We start from the raw sequence: 19,615 nt of genomic DNA, 5'->3' as shown, positions 1-19,615 counted from the left end.
CTTGGTTGGGTGAAGTTTATCAGAGCAGGTTGTTCCTGAGTGTACAAGTAGATCGCCGAAGTGTGAGGCAGTTTGTACCAGGACCTTGAGTTGGGTGAAGTTTGTGAAGAAGTTCTTGATTGTGTAGACAGATTGCCGACTGTGAGGCAGTTTGCACGAGGTTCTTGTTTTGGAGGAGATTTGTCTTCTGAAGACTTGATTATGGAGAAGAGAAAGAAGAAGATGACTTTTGTGATTGGATGGACTTTGAGGATTCCTCGACTTGAGAAATTTAGAGCAAGAAATCAACAATCATTGCTAGTTGATTTGCAGAAGCAAGTGAATGAATTAGAAGTTGAGTTGCAGAAGAGAAGAGCACATTACCAGAAAAGAGACGTTGATAAGAAAGATGATCTAGTGGACGAGCAAGTGGATGAAGAGGAAATCATTTGCGAACCTAAAGTTGAAGAAGATAAAAGAGAAGAGGAAGAGCAAGAAGATGGAAAGATTTATGAACCTGAAATAGATTAAGATGATGTGAAGATTGCAGCAATGGAGTAAAAGTATAGTGCCTTCGTTAGAGATCAAGCAAGCGGAGAAGTTACATGCATTGTTGATAACACAAAAGAGGCAAGCAAAGATGAAGATGTCAATGAGGTAAATTCTTATGAATCATGGGATGTTGTCTTTGATATGAGTTTAAAAAATATTGATGATGGTTTGCATGAGGATCTTGTTAGTGATGTGTGGTATGCAAAGAAAGATTGGTATGGTGTTGTTGGGTTTATTACAGGTGTGATTAATTCAACAAGATTGAATGAGGATGAGAGTTATACTTGGACGGAGTTCATTGCAGAAGAGAGATTTCAGCACCAAACACTTGTTTCAGCTAGGTGTTGGAAAAGAATAAAGAAGGAAATATATCGGCATCGGATACTTGTTCCAGCTATGTGTTGGAGGAAGAGGGGAAAAAAAAGGTCAACAGTGGCTACTTCATTTTGTGAATCCATATTCACAAAATTTTTCCTACCATGGGAGTCGGATGCAGGAGCATCATGCATCAGCAAAAAAAAATGTGGAAGATTTGCATGTTGGTTTTCTTGTCCCTATTGAGGTGGAAGCTTGTGGCGAAGATAAAGATGGTGGTATATATTTCTTTTGGTGTCAAAGTGTGGGACACATTTTCTATCTACCAAGGGAGTCTGATGCAGGAGAATCTTGCATAGGAAAATTTATTTTTTATTTTTAAAAAGAGAGAAGAAAAAAAAAAAAGGAAAAAAAAAAAAGAAAAAAAAATTATGGAGGGGAGAGAAAGTGATGAAAATAGAAGGGAAAATAATTTAAAAATAAAATAAGGAAAAAAGGAGAAAAGAAGAATTTCTATTTTCGAGGTGCATGGGTGGCATAAATAGAAAAATAATAAAAATAGTTGTTATTCCATTAATCGAGGTGTGTAGGTGGCAATTTAGAAGTTTGTGGAAAGTTCCTTAAATCATGCATTTAATATTTGTTGGGTGCTTAGTTGTATTTGGGTGGGAATTTAATATTTATTTAAAGGTAGTTGTATTTACCTTTTATCCCACATTGGTTGTGTTTGTAATGTCTTGGGTTAGAAGTGCCTATTTAAGCAAGGCTTATTATCATTTGTAATCAAGTTCGAAAAATGGAAGTTCGAGAAATGGAAGCTCTTCAAGTAGAAGCTCTTCGGATGTAATTTCTTGTAGAAGCTCTTAGTGAGCAAATATCTCTTATATTGTAAGAATTTCGAGTCCTTTCATTTGGAGGATATTGTAATGAATTTCAAGTATTAATAGATGCTTTATGAAGCATTTTGGTCATCTCTTGTCTCCATATTTTTGTGATCTTGGTTGTGAGTTTGTAAGGGTGGTGTTGGCCCTTCATTAGTGGTATCAGAGCATACCTTTGTTAGTGGTAGTAGAGCTGTACCTACATTAGTGGTATCAGAGCGTACCTTTGTCAGTGGTAGCAGAGCCGTCCTATATTAGTGGTATCAGAGCAGGTTGTTCCTGAGTGTACAAGCAGATCACCGAAGTGTGAGGTAGTTTGTACCAGGACCTTGGTTGGGTGAAGTTTATCAGAGCAAGTTGTTCCTGAGTGTACAAGTAGATCGCCGAAGTTTGAGGCAGTTTGTACCAGGACCTTGAGTTGGGTGATGTTTGTGAAGAAGTTCTTGATTGTGTAGACAGATTGCCGACTGTGAGGCAGTTTGCACGAGGTTCTTGTTTTGGAGGAGATTTGTCTTCTGAAGACTTGATTATGGAGAAGAGAAAGAAGAAGATGACTTTTGTGATTGGATGGACTTTGAGGATTCCTCGACTTGAGAAATTTAGAGCAAGAAATCAACAATCATTGCTAGTTGATTTGCAGAAGCAAGTGAATGAATTAGAAGTTGAGTTGCAGAAGAGAAGAGCACATTACAAGAAAAGAGACGTTGATAAGAAAGATGATCTAGTGGACAAGCAAGTGGATGAAGAGGAAATCATTTGCGAACCTAAAGTTGAAGAAGATAAAAGAGAAGAGGAAGAGCAAGAAGATGGAAAGATTTATGAACCTGAAATAGATCAAGATGATGTGAAGATTGCAGCAATGGAGTAAAAGTATAGTGCCTTCGTTGGAGATCAAGCAAGTGGAGTAGTTACATGCATCGTTGATGACACAAAAGAGGCAAGCAAAGATGAAGATGTCAATGAGGTAAATTCTTATGAATCATGGGATGTTGTCTTTGATATGAGTTTAAAAAATATTGATGATGGTTTGCATGAGGATCTTGTTAGTGATGTGTGGTATGCAAAGAAAGATTGGTATGGTGTTGCTGGGTTTATTACAGGTGTGATTAATTCAACAAGATTAAATGAGGATGAGAGTTATACTTGGACGGAGTTCATTGCAGAAGAGAGATTTCAGCAACAAACACTTGTTTCAGCTAGGTGTTGGAAAAGAATAAAGAAGGAAATATATGGGCATCGGATACTTGTTCCAGCTATGTGTTGGAGGAAGAGGGAAAAAAAAAGTCAACAGTGGCTACTTCATTTTGTGAATCCATATTCACCAAATTTTTTCTACCATGGGAGTCGGATGCAGGAGCATCATGCATCAGCAAAAAAAAAATGTGGAAGATTTGCATGTTGGTTTTCTTGTCCCTATTGAGGTGGAAGCTTGTGGTGAAGATAAAGATGGTGGTATATATTTCTTTTGGCGTCAAAGTGTGGGACACATTTTCTATCTACCAAGGGAGTCTGATGCAGGAGAATCTTGCATAGGAAAATTAAATTTTTTTTTTTTAAAAAGAGAGAAGAAAAAAAAAAAAGGAAAAAAAAAAAAAGAAAAAAAAAATTGTTGAGGAGAGAGAAAGTGATGAAAATAGAAGGGAAAATAATAAAAAAATAAAATAAGAGAAAAAGGAGAAAAGAAGAATTTCTATTTTCGAGGTGCATGGGTGGCATAAATAGAAAAATAATAAAAATAGTTGTTATTCCATTAATCGAGGTGTGTAGGTGGCAATTTAGAAGTTTGTGGAAAGTTCCTTAAATCATGCATTTAATATTTGTTGGGTGCTTAGTTGTATTTGGGTGGGATTTTAATATTTATTTAAAGGTAGTTGTATTTACCTTTTATCCCACATTGGATGTGTTTGTAATGTCTTGGGTTAGAAGTGCCTATTTAAGCAAGGCTTATTATCATTTGTAATCAAGTTCGAAAAATGGAAGTTCGAGAAATAGAAGTTCGAGAAATGGAAGCTCTTCAAGTAGAAGCTCTTCGGATGTAATTTCTTGTAGAAGCTCTTAGTGAGCAAATATCTCTTATATTGTAAGAATTTCGAGTCCTTTCATTTGGAGGATATTGTAATGAATTTCAAGTATTAATAGATGCTTTATGAAGCATTTTGGTCATCTCTTGTCTCCATATTTTTGTGATCTTAGTTGTGAGTTTGTAAGGGTGGTGTTGGCCCTTCATCAGTGATATCAGAGCATACCTTTGTTAGTGGTAGTAGAGTTGTACCTACATTAGTGGTATCAGAGCGTACCTTTGTCAGTGGTAGCAGAGCCATCCTATATTAGTGGTATCAGAGCAGGTTGTTCCTGAGTGTACAAGCAGATTGCCGAAGTGTGAGGCAGTTTGTACCAGGACCTTGGTTGGGTGAAGTTTATCAGAGCAGGTTGTTCCTGAGTGTACAAGTAGATCACCGAAGTGTGAGGCAGTTTGTACCAGGACCTTGAGTTGGGTGAAGTTTGTGAAGAAGTTCTTGATTGTGTAGACAGATTGCCGACTGTGAGGCAGTTTGCACGAGGTTCTTGTTTTGGAGGAGATTTGTCTTCTGAAGACTTGATTATGGAGAAGAGAAAGAAGAAGATGACTTTTGTGATTGGATGGACTTTGAGGATTCCTCGACTTGAGAAATTTAGAGCAAGAAATCAACAATCATTGCTAGTTGATTTGCAGAAGCAAGTGAATGAATTAGAAGTTGAGTTGCAGAAGAGAAGAGCACATTACCAGAAAAGAGACGTTGATAAGAAAGATGATCTAGTGGACGAGCAAGTGGATGAAGAGGAAATCATTTGCGAACCTAAAGTTGAAGAAGATAAAAGAGAAGAGGAAGAGCAAGAAGATGGAAAGATTTATGAACCTGAAATAGATCAAGATGATGTGAAGATTGCAGCAATGGAGTAAAAGTATAGTGCCTTCGTTGGAGATCAAGCAAGCGGAGTAGTTACATGCATTGTTGATGACACAAAAGAGGCAAGCAAAGATGAAGATGTCAATGAGGTAAATTCTTATGAATCATGGGATGTTGTCTTTGATATGAGTTTAAAAAATATTGATGGTGGTTTGCATGAGGATCTTGTTAGTGATGTGTGGTATGTAAAGAAAGATTGGTATGGTGTTGTTGGGTTTATTACAGGTGTGATTAATTCAACAAGATTGAATGAGGATGAGAGTTATACTTGGACGGAGTTCATTGCAGAAGAGAGATTTCAGCAACAAACACTTGTTTCAGCTAGGTTTTGGAAAAGGATAAAGAAGGAAATATATGGGCATCGGATACTTGTTCCAGCTATCTGTTGGAGGAAGAGGGAAAAAAAAAAGTCAAGAGTGGCTACTTCATTTTGTGAATCCATATTCACAAAATTTTTCCTACCATGGGAGTCGGATGCAGGAGCATCATGCATCAGCAAAAAAAAAATGTGGAAGATTTGCATGTTGGTTTTCTTGTCCCTATTGAGGTGGAAGCTTGTGGTGAAGATAAAGATGGTGGTATATATTTATTTTGGCGTCAAAGTGTGGGACACATTTTCTATCTACCAAGGGAGTCTGATGCAGGAGCATCTTGCATGGGAAAATTAAATTTTTTTTTTTAAAAAAGAGAGAAGAAAAAAAAAAAAAAAGGAAAAAATAAAAAATAAAAAAAAATTGTGGAGGAGAGAGAAAGTGACGAAAATAGAAGGGAAAATAATTTTAAAATAAAATAAGGGAAAAAGGAGAAAAGAAGAAATTCTATTTTCGAGGTGCATGGGTGGCATAAATAGAAAAATAATAAAAATAGTTGTTATTCCATTAATCGAGGTGTGTAGGTGGCAATTTAGAAGTTTGTGGAAAGTTCCTTAAATCATGCATTTAATATTTGTTGGGTGCTTAGTTGTATTTGGGTGGGAATTTAATATTTATTTAAAGGTAGTTGTATTTACCTTTTATCCCACATTGGTTGTGTTTGTAATGTCTTGGGTTAGAAGTGCCTATTTAAGCAAGGCTTATTATCATTTGTAATCAAGTTCAAAAAATGGAAGCTCTTCTAATGGAAGTTTGAGAAATAGAAGTTTGAGAAATGGAAGCTCTTCAAGTAGAAGCTCTTCGGATGTAGTTTCTTGTAGAAGCTCTTAGTGAGCAAATATCTCTTATATTGTAAGAATTTCGAGTCCTTTCATTTGGAGGATATTGTAATGAATTTCAAGTATTAATAGATGCTTTATGAAGCATTTTTGTCATCTCTTGTCTCCATATTTTTGTGATCTTGGTTGTGAGTTTGTAAGGGTGGTGTTGGCCCTTCATCAGTGGTATCAGAGCATACCTTTGTTAGTGGTAGCAGAGCTGTACCTACATTAGTGGTATCAAAGCGTACCTTTGTCAGTGGTAGCACAGCCGCGGATGCAGGAGCATCATGCATCAGATATGTAGGTTGTGAAGGGTCAAATATTGGGTATTTCAATTTCTTGTAGGAACAAGGATTCTCATTCTTTCCAAAGATTCTCTTAGAAAAAAAAGTCAAATATATAGTTTAAGAAGGCAGCCTTCTCTATTGACCAAACCTACATATCTAATCATGAATTACAAAACATTATTACTTTTTGTAGTATAAGTAAATAAGCTATTTTTTGTGTTCAGTTTCTTGTCTATTTCTGCATTTTTAGTAGGTTTTAAAATACACCACAGTTCCCTCTTCTTTGTACACACTTATTGATGAGCCCTATATTATCTCTGGTTTTGTTATATAATATGCTATTGGCATTACATTGATTTTCTTCCTTGGTTATTGTCTCAAAGCCTGTAATAGAACTTGTGGGCATAGAATATTTAATAGGAAACAAGATTTTGATGCATTGGCGGAAAGCAATTCTTGAAATTCATCCAAGACACCCATGACTATATTTTAAGAGAGATTCAAGTATATTATATGCTCTTGATTATTTGGCACAATTCTTATATATGTTTTTTAGATTTCGTTATGGCCAAAATGCTTGTATAGAATGACACAACTAGTAAATTCCTCTAGTCAATTTTGTTATGGCAACAATACTTGTACAGAATAACACAACTATTAAATTTAACATCTGATTATAATATTAACTTGTATTTTTCAAATACAAAGATATGAAAATGACTTTTCTAGCCATTACAATTACTTTGACATTATTTTCTATTTAAATGTATCTCTAATTGGCTTACTACATGAGCTATAGGATGGCAAGATCTAGTGGCCATGCTTGAAAGCCCACTAAATGTAGAGAGCCCTTATTGAGGAGCATAAAACAAATGCATATGGATTGACCTTTAATGGTTTTACATTCACGATTTCTCACCCAAATGCATTTCTAACTTCACTGGTGCAGGGGTAGAAATTTATAGCTCAAAATGATAAGGGTTTGGCTGAGGTAGTTGTCAAGGTCAAAGAACTAGATGAAAAAGAAGAAGATTCATGTTTCCAATTCTGATAAACCCCTCTTCTATATGAAAAATGAAAGATAGTGTCTTCTCATCCCATTTTGGAGAGTCTTGTAAATTATTCTTATCATTTTCTTCTATAATAAAATCTTTTGGGATTTTATTTTTGGGTTCCCCTAACTCAAACTCTTTAAACCCTTCCTTAGAAATCATTTCCTTAGTGCTTACATGTTTCCTTTTCCCAGAATTCAAGTGACCAAATAATTCTCCCCCTGATGAGTGAGTAAGCAATCTTATTAATTTTCCTTTTGATGGTTTACCTCTTCCTTTCTTAGTTGTCATTAGTAAAGAAATAGATAACTATAGATCTAGTGCTCCATTATTTTCTGAAACAATCTTGTCTGAATTGTATCATTGAATTAGTGTATTTCCGTTAAGCTCATTAGGAATTTTAGTGTGTGAATCACGATTTTGAGTGTGGTGACTTGTGTCAATCTATCTTTAACCATTCCTTGAATAAATATATATTTCAACAGATGTACAAAACTAATTCATATATGATTTATTTTTGGTCTGCATTCATATTATGATTGTGATTTATTTCTTCTTTTTGTAGGTGCAAAGGAAATCACTTCCCACACCTTTTTTTCTCATTTTCATCATCGCTTAAGCTAATCATCCATCTAAAGTCATATTGTAACTGCTAATACAAATGCTCATGAATGGATTACACTATTAGATGAACCACTAGCAATGCCCTTTATGAATAGGCAACAAGAAAATAACTGGTTCAAAAGTGCTTTGACAGATATCCATTCAGTAGAGGGAGTAGTTTGAGAAATAGTTATTCAGTATTTCCAAGCTTCCATTGTCACATAGGTAGCATGGACACTAACAAATGTATGAGATGTGGCTTTATATCTTTCCATTACATTTGTTAGAGAATTTCTAAGCCTTTTCAACCAAACTTTTTGGGGTATGCCTACAATCATGGCAATCTGAGACCATTTTCCCATGTTTTCCATTTTTCAAATAAATCTGTAGATTGTAGTCAAAGGTTTTTAGATTTCATTTTATGCCAACAAATTCTATCAGCTTGAAGATGATCAACATACATATTTGCACGATGGGAAATTTTGGGAAACTACACTCTACCCAATCAATTTTATAAATCTATGTAACTGGTGAATTTGTAATCTTTGCAAAATAACAAACATCCCTATATTTCCTAATTATAATATTTAGTTTATTACTCTTTATATTGTTAAGAACATTTTCCCTATTCTTCAATCACTATAGCAGTATTAGATGAAGAAATGTTTATTACTCTTAGATTTTGGTTGCAAATTTGTAGCAATCCCACTACTATTATACTTATATATTTAGAACATATTTGGAGTTAGGACATATTGGGATTGTAATGATTATTGGCTTTATATAATTTTTATTTCAAATGAATGTTAAGGATTTTATTTAGGTAGTTAGAAAAAAATTTAATATTTACAATGATGTTAGGATTCAGGTGTAATTTTTGAGTGAATAGTAGGGTTACTTTAGGATTTACCAACATAAATATTTACACTACTATGGTTAAAATAAAAGGCATATTGATTTTTTATTATGGTTACTACAATGATTAAGTGAGCCTATGGCTAGGAGCAGGAAGGAGGTGGTCAATAAGAAAGCCAATCATCAATATGAAGTTCTTCTTAGACTAATGATAATAATATTGGTTCTCCATCTCAACATATTATCTCCCACCTAGGGAATAAATCTCAAGGGAACATAACCAATTGAAAAGAAAATAGAAAAACATATATACAAAGTGACTAACACCAGTCACATAGAGGGAGTCTGACAGTTTATCATAAGCAGTCTTGGATAAAAAGATCATTAAATTGATATTTGTTAATGAGTTCTTCTCCGTATTTTAAATTTTCTTTCAATTGGTGATGTTAGTCTGCTCCAATTGAATTGTCTTCCAATGAAAAGCAAAGAGACAGTTGTTTTTCATCTCACTGAAGGCACAGGGAAATGTCTCTGAGTTCGGAGAAGGCATCTTTCTCACTAATTTTATTATCATAACAAAATAGAGTTGATTCCAATTAAAACAAGCAATTACATGAGATTACAAATTTTAGTTGTATTATCTCCTCCATCATTGTTATTTTAACAAGCAAAGTGTATTTTAGGAAGTTTGTCTCCAGATAGAACCAATTTGGACTAGAGGTAAACTAGTTATCCTGGTCATGTAGGGTCATCAAATATTAGTATATTTAACATATTATACTAATACATAGTAAATTAGAAGTGTAAAGACTGCACCATAGTTGTGCAAGGAGGCAAGAGGAGGAGATTGGCAACCAAAAAAGTGTGCATGACCACCTGAAAAACAATCATATAACTAAGAACTTGTGTTTCATCTTTGTCTTTGTGCTCATCTTGAAGGGGTGTCTTCGGTGTCAAAGCATCATTGGAAAGGGTTCACTTGTGATCAAGGGATTTTTCGTTACGAGTGTTCCCTTGCAGGTTGTTGGTTGTTCTTAGGTAGCAACAAGTTTACACCACTAAAAGTTTGGTTGGCTGGCAAAGTCCCATGGCATTGCTTCAGCCCTGTTTTACTTGGGTCTCCCCCTTCCCCCCCACTCTTGGTGATGCCACACAGAATTGTTTGGAGCCCATGTCATTTCTGGAAACATCAATTATTCAATTTTTGGACATAGAAAAGAAAGAAAGAATATAGATTAGTACTTATTAAACTTATAAAATTGGCAGAGTCTAGGAGTGATTGGCTAGAAATTTTTCTCGATTCAAATATCTATTTTTTTGCATTTTTTATTTTTGAGTAGGACTTTAAAAGTTTATGGTATCTGTAAATCAATTTACATTTATGATTCAAAGCCTCATGTTTCCTGTTATCCCATACTTTTAAGTATGGGAGTTCTTCAGTTGTCTAGTTTCTGAAACATCATTATGTCTAGTAATATTTGTAACAGGTTAGTAGACAAGGCATGTGAACTATTTGCAGTCAAGCACACAGTTTACAATCTCCTAGTAGCTTGTCCGAGAATGGCTAATTTGAATGTCATTGTTCATTTTTTTCTTGGTTGTACTTACATTTTACTGTGACTGTAGTAACCATAGCCCTTGACTCCCATAGAAAAGGTGTTTAGCTGACCCAAAACTGCACAAACTCCCGATTAGTGAAGGTATACAATCTGAAAGAGTGAATCAACCTTTTCATTCATAAGTTGATCCCTACTTGAGGCATTGACCACTTGGTGAGGTCTAGATAGGGTCCTGACAAATTAGAACCAGAGCATAGAATTTAAACATAGGAGAGTTGGCATTAGAATACTGCAACCCCATATGTAGCTCTCAAGTTATTAACATTTTTAGTTTACTTGGTGCAAAGTGGCATTTGAGTCTGAACATTGCGTATGAGAAGAATGCCTGAATTTGAATACAAGGTTGAAGAGTTTCTATTCTAGACACTATTAATGTCTACAAATATGGTTGGCAAAACATCTGGTCATTAGAGCCATGAATTTCTGGGAAGTGACAAAATATCTTTTAGTGAAGGATAGTGATGCCCCTTAGATGCCAACATCTATATGCAAATTTAGACAAGGGCTTTATGTGCTCATCTTTTGATGAAGTGCCATAATGCCCTTTAGATACTAACATGCATAACAAATTTAGATAATGTGTTATCACCCCTTAAGGATATGGGGGTGCATATATAATTGCGACCAGTGCCAACTGGCTCTGGCCTTTCCTTTTCTTTTCAATTTTCATAAATGACTAGAATTCTTTTTCTAAAAGGAATTTAAGATTTGTGGCATAAAACTATTTGATGTTGTCTGTGTTTTATTAATAACTCCAGTCAAATCCTAATTTTATAATGCTGTAAAGATGTAAGCAAGCCATAGATATTCATTGATGAACCATATAGAAGGTATTATGACTTTTGATATCTTAGGGAACTTCGTAAATTTGAACTTTCAAGCAGATTGTTTTTCTAATTTTTATTGTCCTATATAATACCTATGAAGATTGATTCCAGGAGTGAATTATGATAAAAGGTTTATTTCTACAAAAGAGAATAGGCTTGGATGGTGGTTAGATAAAGAAATTGAAAGATGTACAAGACAAGTGATTAAAGGTGGGGAAATGAATTCTTGTATTGAAAATTCAAGTGAGTATGGGCATAGAATTACTCTGACTATTGAAATAAGAATAAAAATTTAATCAGCTATCTTTATAAATGCCATGTTTCTTCTGTTACTCTTACAGTTTGAAATTGATACAGGTTGGTTATAGTCTTCATCTGGCTTCCGGATTAGTAATGTATTGCTAAGAAAATTATATTTTTGTTCCTTATTGGGCTTTTTGGCATTATGTCACTTGGTATTCAGTTTGTTGTTTCCTACAACATTTATAGATTTACATTTAGTAGTTTCTTTTATTTTTTGTCAAACACCATGATCCTTTTTCAAGGTTAGATGAACCTGATCTTGGGGCATTTGTTTCATTCCCTTGTCAGCAAGTGTGGGCATTTATGTACGCCGTGAAGTCATATAATTCATGTTAATAAATAATTGATACACAAATGAATATAAGTTGTATTTCTTAGCTATAACCCTTGGTAAATCCTACGTGATTACAAAAAAACATGGATGATGGAGAGCTAATCGACGCCCTCTAATTTCCTGAGTGATGAAAGCCTTCCGAGGAAAGAAAAGAAGCCATAGATTCCTTCAAAGTTTCATAGGAGTGGAACTCCCTTGGGCTTCCTCTAACTCCACAGTGAGAAGATCAAACATTCTCAACTAATATGAGCTCCCTTGAATCTTTCAAGTCAGAAAGCCTCAAACACAATCTGCAAAATCTCACCATACTCTTGGTAAATATAAAATTCCCACACACCATAACCATAAGAAGCCATTAAAACATAAAATCTTGCGCATTAGATTTTGATGAGTACTTTTATCATTTATGTTACTTGTTAGCTTGTTCACATTATCTGTTTACCAAAATACTGAGCACTTGGAGACACTATTGTGTTGTTTCATAAAATGTTTGTGAATGAATGTACATATTCTGGGTGAAGTGAAGTCCAATACTGTGGTAGCTTGTTATAATATTTGACTGCATTTTCAATATTCAATTCATATGAAATTTAGGGATCCTTGACTTGGATCTCTGGACTTCAGTTAGAGAAATGTGTGGCTTTATTCAATGAAAACAAAAACTTGAAAGATGTTACCTTTCTGAGTAACATTTTAATGGGGGTTTTCAATTTTGTACCAAATGGGAGTTGCGTAGTTTTACTTTTTCTTTCTAAACAATCTGATCCTATCTATAAACATGCATTAGAGAAAATGCTCTTAGATTTTTGATGTCTTCTGGTAATTCCATTGTCCACACAGAAGGGTCCCTGCCTCTCCCGTGGTCTATCAGGATAAAAATCACTTTAGGTGCAGCAAAGGGCCTGGCATTTCTTCAGAGGGGCAGAAAGACCAGTAATTTATCGAGATTTCAAAACATCAAATATCCTGTTGGATTCGGTTAGTATCTACAACTTCAATGCTAGATGGTTCAGTAGTGGGTATCTTATTCATATTATTAAAAAGTGATTTCTTGAGGCAGGAATATAATGCCAAACTTTCAGACTTTGGACTAGCAGAAGATGGATCCGAGAGAGATAACACTCATGTTTCAACTCGAGTTATGGGAACATATGGCTATGCTGCTCTAGAGTATGTTATGACTAGTAAGCTTTCTGTTAAGATTAAAACCAGTGCCACTAGGAGATTTTAGATTTGATACTACAACTAAGTGAACAAGGCTACCATCTTATATTTAAGGTAGGTGGTAGCAAAATTCATGGGTTTTTTTGTGGTAATTTCAAATTTCGTCTAACAGCAAACCTATATTCAGGTTTTAGGTTATTTGACAAGAGGCCTATATTTGCCTAAATTTCTGAATATGCATGTATGGCAAAAAACTAGCACTCGCAATCTTGGTTTAAATAAAGCACAATGACCCTCTGTTGGGTTTTACCTTAGTCATATCATATCATTCCATATGACTGTTCTCTCCTAATATCTAATGTACTTCAATTTTTTCATTGATCAATATATATTTTAAAGCTAAACAAAAGTAACTCAGACTAGAAGCCTAGTAAAAAATGTTCCCAAACTGAATTTGGGCTCAGGATCTGATCAAATGTATCCATAAACAACCATAAAGAAATCAAAAGGAAATTATTGTGGAAAGCACAAGCATAAACTCTTAATGTCATCAAAATACAAGGATAAGAACATCATTTGTAAGAATTGAAATTTTAATAGTTTAGTAATTTTAGAGGCCTTAGTCTTCTCTATTTCAACTATTTACTGTTGTCAGATATGTTTAGGAATTTGATAGTACTGTTTATTTGTACAGATAGCATAATTTCAGTTGAGCATGTATACCTTGCAATCAATTATAGGAAGAATAAGTTTGATGCCTCCCTCTCCCCTGAATTCCACAAGAGCAAAAGATGGCAACATCTACTGCCCCAGACCTAAATTTTGAAGTTCCAAATTTGAACCTGCATGATTAATATTAGTGTAGGTCAGACTTCCTACTCTATCTTGGGCAGTTAAGTTAGCTGCTTTGTAGTTTGTACCAATGCTAGTGCTTCGTTCAATGTCTAACATCACAATTCGATGTCCATACAAGCGTATCCATGGATATGAGACTCACGAGAATATATCATTCTTTGTATTCAGAATTTATTTCTTCCATTACTTTTAAGGGTTTTTAATTCTGTGTCTACATCATGCAACACTGTAAGCACACATAATGGGTGAATCTAGCTGGAATTTCCTCCTGTTCCATCCTTTGCTCTCAGAATTTACGTCAAACTTACAATTTGCCCAAGACTGCTCCAGCAGCATGGCCTTTCTGCATAAGCTTAGTTATAAAACAAATTTAGAAAGTAACATTGTGTTTGATAACATTGTCATGGTACTTGTCTTGGATAAAAAATAGGTTCCTGTTATCAAGAAAAAATTGAAAAAAATAATCAGTAATGCATGCGAACCAGCTTAATAATAATACTATTTTACAAAGAAATGTGATTGATTTACATTTTTTGTAGATTTTATGGTGCTTTTGTAATGCTTTCTTGTCTGTATCATATGACGGATTGATATATATATATATATATTTTCCATGCTGAAATACATCAATCATTACAAACTGTATCGGTGTTGAGTTCTGAATTATGTTGTCAGTAGAGAGGCTTTATTGAGTTTGCATAAGGAGTATTGAAAATGAAGTTGACAAGAATGTCAAGGTATATCTTCACAATATATTTCTTAGCTAGAACCTTTGGTAACTCCTACGTGATTACAAAAAACTTGGATGATGGAGAGCTATCAATGCCCTCTGATTTCCCGAGTGACGAAAGCCTTCCAAGGAAAGAAAAGTCATGTAGAGCAATAAAATCAATAAGCCACAAATTCCTTCAAAGTTTCGTATGAGTGGAACTCCCTTGGGCTTCCTCTATATTCATCCTTCGATAACTCCCCCATTGAGTTGGTAGTAGTTAGGAGGTCAAAATCCCTTTTCTAACTGGGGGATTTTGTGAATCTATAGTCAATAACAGTGGAGGTCAAAATCCCTTTTCCGGCTAAGGGTTTTTGCAAATCTACAGTCGGTAGGAGTGGAGAGGTAAAAAGATTTTCCGATTGAAGTTTTTTCGTGAATCTACAGTTGGTCGTAGTGCAAAGGTCAAAAGACCTTTTCTGGTTGAGGGCTTTTGTGAATCTATAGTTTGTAGCAGCATGAAGGTCAAAAGCTCTTTTCCGGCTGAGGTTTTCTACATACTTACCAAAGTTGCTAGTGGAAATTAAGCAGATCAGAAATCTATAGAAATTCCCACATTTCTGCCAAGAGGTGGAGCTTCTCTCACATCTCCGGTAGAGATTTTTCTTTTCCTTATTTTTCTGAATTTCTGTTCAGATTATACCCCAATGCATGTCTCTTTTGTCCTAGCCCTCCTCCTATTTTTCTGAGATTTTATGTTGTTCACTTGCCTCTATTTCATTTAGCATTATCAGTTATCTCAAACATCTGATGGAGTGTTTTTGTTTCCTAAAGCTTTGATATTTTCACTCTTAGAGAGCTCAAACATAGAAAAATACTATTTAATAGATGCCAATGTTAGATCATGTCTTAAGCCTAACTTTAATCTAATTTTTTTTCTCTCTCAAATATTTTGCAACTCCTATAGCATGGAAAGAATGGGATACAAACTTTTTTTGTAATATACACTCTTTTTAGTACAATTACCATGAAATTGTCATATCTCTTTCTTTATCTATATGTCCATTCATTCTAATGGGAGTCATATTCATAGGAGGCATTTTGTCATAATTTGAAAATCATCAAGCTACCAAAGCCATGCGAGCCAAGATTATATGGGAAGTTGCAAACACTGCCTCAATCTCAATAGCCTAAGGTGAGAAAATGTGCCTAGAGATTAAATTTATGTCACTAGATCAATTTGTTTTTGTTGTAGTGCTTATCATTTCATGTTTTCAAATGCTATTGTCAAACACAAATTAATGTGTTGCAAATAGAGCACTTTAAGGTTACATTAAAGCACTCCTAACAATACTAAATAGAGTTGCACAAGTGCTTGAAACAAATCTCCAACGGATCCAAAAAGACTTTCAAGAATGTTAGACTATATTGTGGGTCTTGAAGTCATTTTATCTCTGCTCTTCAATGGTTTATGGCTTTCTTCCAGCTTCAATTTAAGTTACTCGTTATTAATTTATTTTATTTTTTCAAATTGTAGATCTCAACTTCTTATCATCCTAAAGTTACAACGTTTTAAATATCATCCTTACACCTAAACCAATGTATTCCAAAAGAAATCACTTTAGGTATACATAAAAGGGTCACATACGGTTTCAGAATCTCTTCAAAGAAGCCTCTAGTATATACAAGCAGACTATAGAAGCAATTTAAATATATCCATGAGAATGGTAGATTGCACTAATGGGCTTGATGTCATTTTATCTCTGCTATTTAGTTGATTCTGTAATCTATGTTATTGTAGAGAAATGAAGATACCATAAAATAAGGGGGGTCTCATTTTGAATGATTTTATAGAAGAATTTGTGCATAAAGAGAAGCAATAGTATAGTGCAATCATTCTTCATGTTTGAATTATAATTGCATACCGGTTTGCCAACAAGAAAGTCAAGTTCTGAAGATCATTGGTTCAAGTTTTAGAAAAAATCCCAAAAGTGAAAGAGTGTTGTTGATGCTTTGTCTATCTAGAAATAGATTCAATTTGAGCTTATTCCTAGACCCATCTACATCATCTCCTCTTCATCTATCTTTTTCTACATATATCAAGAGCCAATATACTCAAGAATATGCAACAAATCCTTACTTTAAAGGGATTCCTTTATATTCTCCAAGCCCTTAATTTTTAGCATTGAATACTTCTCAACTAAGAACATATACACTAGGGACTGATCCAAAGTTGGTTTTACTACCCCAAAAAGATTTTCCAATTGGGCATGTGCATCCTAATCAACTTAATTCCTCTACGGTAATAAATTCATTATTCAGCTAGCATCTGTAATTTTGTTGGTAGAGAAAAATGATACCATTTGGAGTCTCTTGGACTTGTTCAAATTATGGAGAGCTCTGGTACAAGTAATTGGATCTTCAATTCCTTTGGTCAAACATATTTCTAGTCGGACTCTACTATTTTAGACACTTTCAACTCATTAACCTTGTTAAGTACTCAACATTTCATTCAATGGCAACACCAATCAACTTTCTGGTCATACTTTTGACTTAGAGACAATGCTATCTAGATTCATGTCCTATTTTTCTCAAAGGAGAAGTGTGAGAACCCTAAGAATGGGCTAGATTAGTACTTTGTGGCTACTTTGTTCATGCGATTGAGCTACTTAGAGGCCATAAAGTATCAATTCATTCTCTTGCATCTCTTATATTGTAAATTAGTATTAAAATATGAAAGATGCTTAAACAAGGGTGTATCAACACAATAGTGTCTGAAAAGCCCCTGAGCTAATGATCACAAATTTCAGAGAGTATATTAGTAGATCTCTAGAGTACAGTAAGATAAAAAATATGAAGATAGAGATGATATTAAATGAATACTGACTATCCTATGGATCTTAGGTTGCGTGGAAGCATAATAGTTGCAAATGTTGGATGTCTTTCTTCAGGATTTTGGCTCTTATAAGAGAAGAAAGGATACGGAAACAAACATGTTGTTCTAAGTGGCCTTCTCTAGAGAACTTAGATGTTAAAGATTTGATATGTTACTTGTTCAGTGGATTTAGAAATTATGCACGCATGTTCCCATCTATGGCTTATGAATCCAAGGGTAGTTATTCCCAAAACCTAAGCTATAGCACTGCTTCTCCCTATGATTTTGTGTCAAATGTAGATGTGCAATACAAAGATAAAGTTATCTTCTCAAAAGTAGTTTTGGGAATACCTTTAGTTGGAGATTTTGAGGGGTGGTTCTCTATCTACCCTATTAGGAATGATATCCTTAACTTTGATAAATACCATACAATATTTTGGGGACAATTTATGGAGAATATTAAGCTATAAGTTGGATTGTCATGAATAGGAGAACATGGAAAGTCACTAATCATTCAAGTTGGAATCCTTTGAATGGGATGAGAGCTTAGCAATTAGAATTTTTTTAGAGGAATTGGAGGTGTTGCGAGTTCAATATAGTCCTGTAGAAGTGAGGGGAGAACATGAATGTCATTAAATTAGGAGATGTGCTTTTTCTTGCATCTTGGGCAGCTATAAATGAGATGAAGGTTTTGAGTGAGAATAAAATGTATGTTGTTGACACATTTTATACAACAAACAACTTATTCAAATATTATACACTCACTTTATAGTTTATATACAAGGAGCACATGAAAGTAATTATTAGTAAAGATTACCAAAAAGGTATGCTTCTAATGACATAATTCCTTCCATTAGATTCTTCTTTCCTGCTCTAAAATATAGCACTAGATTTGTATCATGTTCTCTAATTGCATAAAATAACAATAGCTTAGTTTTCAAAAATAGTAGAGTAATATTATTTGTTTTCTGCTATAAGAGATAATAACATCGATCAAAAAGTAGAAGAAGTTGACACCATATAGCATGCATTTTACTTTTAGTCTAAAGGAAGAAATGTTATAAACCTTTTACTTTTGCTAAGTGCATTTGAGCTTCAAGAAAAATGAAAGAAATGAATAAGTCATTACAATGTTCTTATTTTTGTCGTTGCTTTGCAGTCCACATTAACTAAATCTATATTCAAGGAGCATGTGAAAGAAATTAGTACATGTTGGAAAACAAGGTATTCTTTGAAGGACATATTTCCTTCCATTAAGTTCTTTCCTACTCCAAAACATAACACTCTAGAATTGTTTCATGAATTGCATAAACTAAAAATAAATTAGTTTTCAAAAATAGTATAGAAATATTATTTGTATTTTGCTATAGGAGATAATAACATCATTCACAGTAGACTTCTTTCATAAATCTGCAAAAGTCATAGCAACTTCTACTTGGCAAGGTCCCTTATGTATACTACTCATTTTCACTTCCACTTAACTTGGGCTCTTCTAGTGCACGATACATGCAACAAGTACAATCCTCTCCACAGGTACATTTTTCTTTGGAGCTTATATATTCACATTCATAAAATACTATACAGCCCATAGCAATTGGCGATCAAACTAATTTCTTCTTGCTTTCCTTACAAGTCTTCAAAGGAAACTCAAGTTAGGACAAAATAACAACTTAAACAAAACAGTTGAACACTTTCACCATACATTGCTTCTCATGGATCCCAAGTGAAATTTCCAGCTCTTTTGTTGCTGCAAATTGTCATTTTTCTACTATATTGACATATACTCTAATATAATGAATTATTGGCTTTCTCTAGTCTTTTTTGAAATTGGGAGCAGTTCAAACAACATGGAAGTTGTGAGTCGAATCAAGTGCTCAAATAGCAACAAGTATGTCACTTATTACATGTATTGTCAGTCTTGTTCCCTCTCATTTTTTTGTCAAATTTGGATCTGGCACTCAATAATAAGCCCATCTTTTCCAAAGTTGTCTTTCACATCTCTTCTATTGCGTATCAAATGCAACAAAGTACAACACATGAATAGGCACACATTTCTTTTGACTTCTTATATATTTACATTCCAAGAAACGTTATATGGTACATATCATTTGGAGTTAAACTAGTTTCTTCTTTCTTTTCTTACAAGCCTCCAAAGGAAACTCAAGTTAGGATAGCATCTCAACTTAAACAAAATAGTTAGGCACTCTCACCATACATTACTTTCATGGATTCTGGGTGAGATTTCCAATTCTTTTGTTGTTGCAA

General features: G+C 34.3%; 1 long non-coding RNA gene across 2 annotated transcripts in view; it reads left to right on the top strand.

Moving 5' to 3' along the window:
• Positions 1–14,208, top strand: part of LOC149560454 (uncharacterized) — a 33,287-nt gene extending 19,079 nt beyond the window's left edge. Inside the window, exons 3-4 of one of the 2 annotated variants that reach the window (XR_016363683.1) lie at positions 12,588–12,725; positions 12,808–14,208. This is a non-coding gene — a long non-coding RNA (uncharacterized LOC149560454). The remainder of the gene's footprint in view (positions 1–12,587; positions 12,726–12,807) is intronic. The other variant, XR_016363684.1, reaches the window with a different exon arrangement.
• Positions 14,209–19,615: the final 5,407 nt, after the last annotated feature.

The sequence above is a fragment of the Cupressus sempervirens genome, chromosome 4 (genome assembly GCF_028749045.1).
Source record: "Cupressus sempervirens isolate cs-2001-9-10 chromosome 4, ASM2874904v1, whole genome shotgun sequence".
Lineage (NCBI taxonomy): Eukaryota > Viridiplantae > Streptophyta > Pinopsida > Cupressales > Cupressaceae > Cupressus > Cupressus sempervirens.
This window is presented reverse-complemented; position numbering and strand designations above follow the sequence as displayed.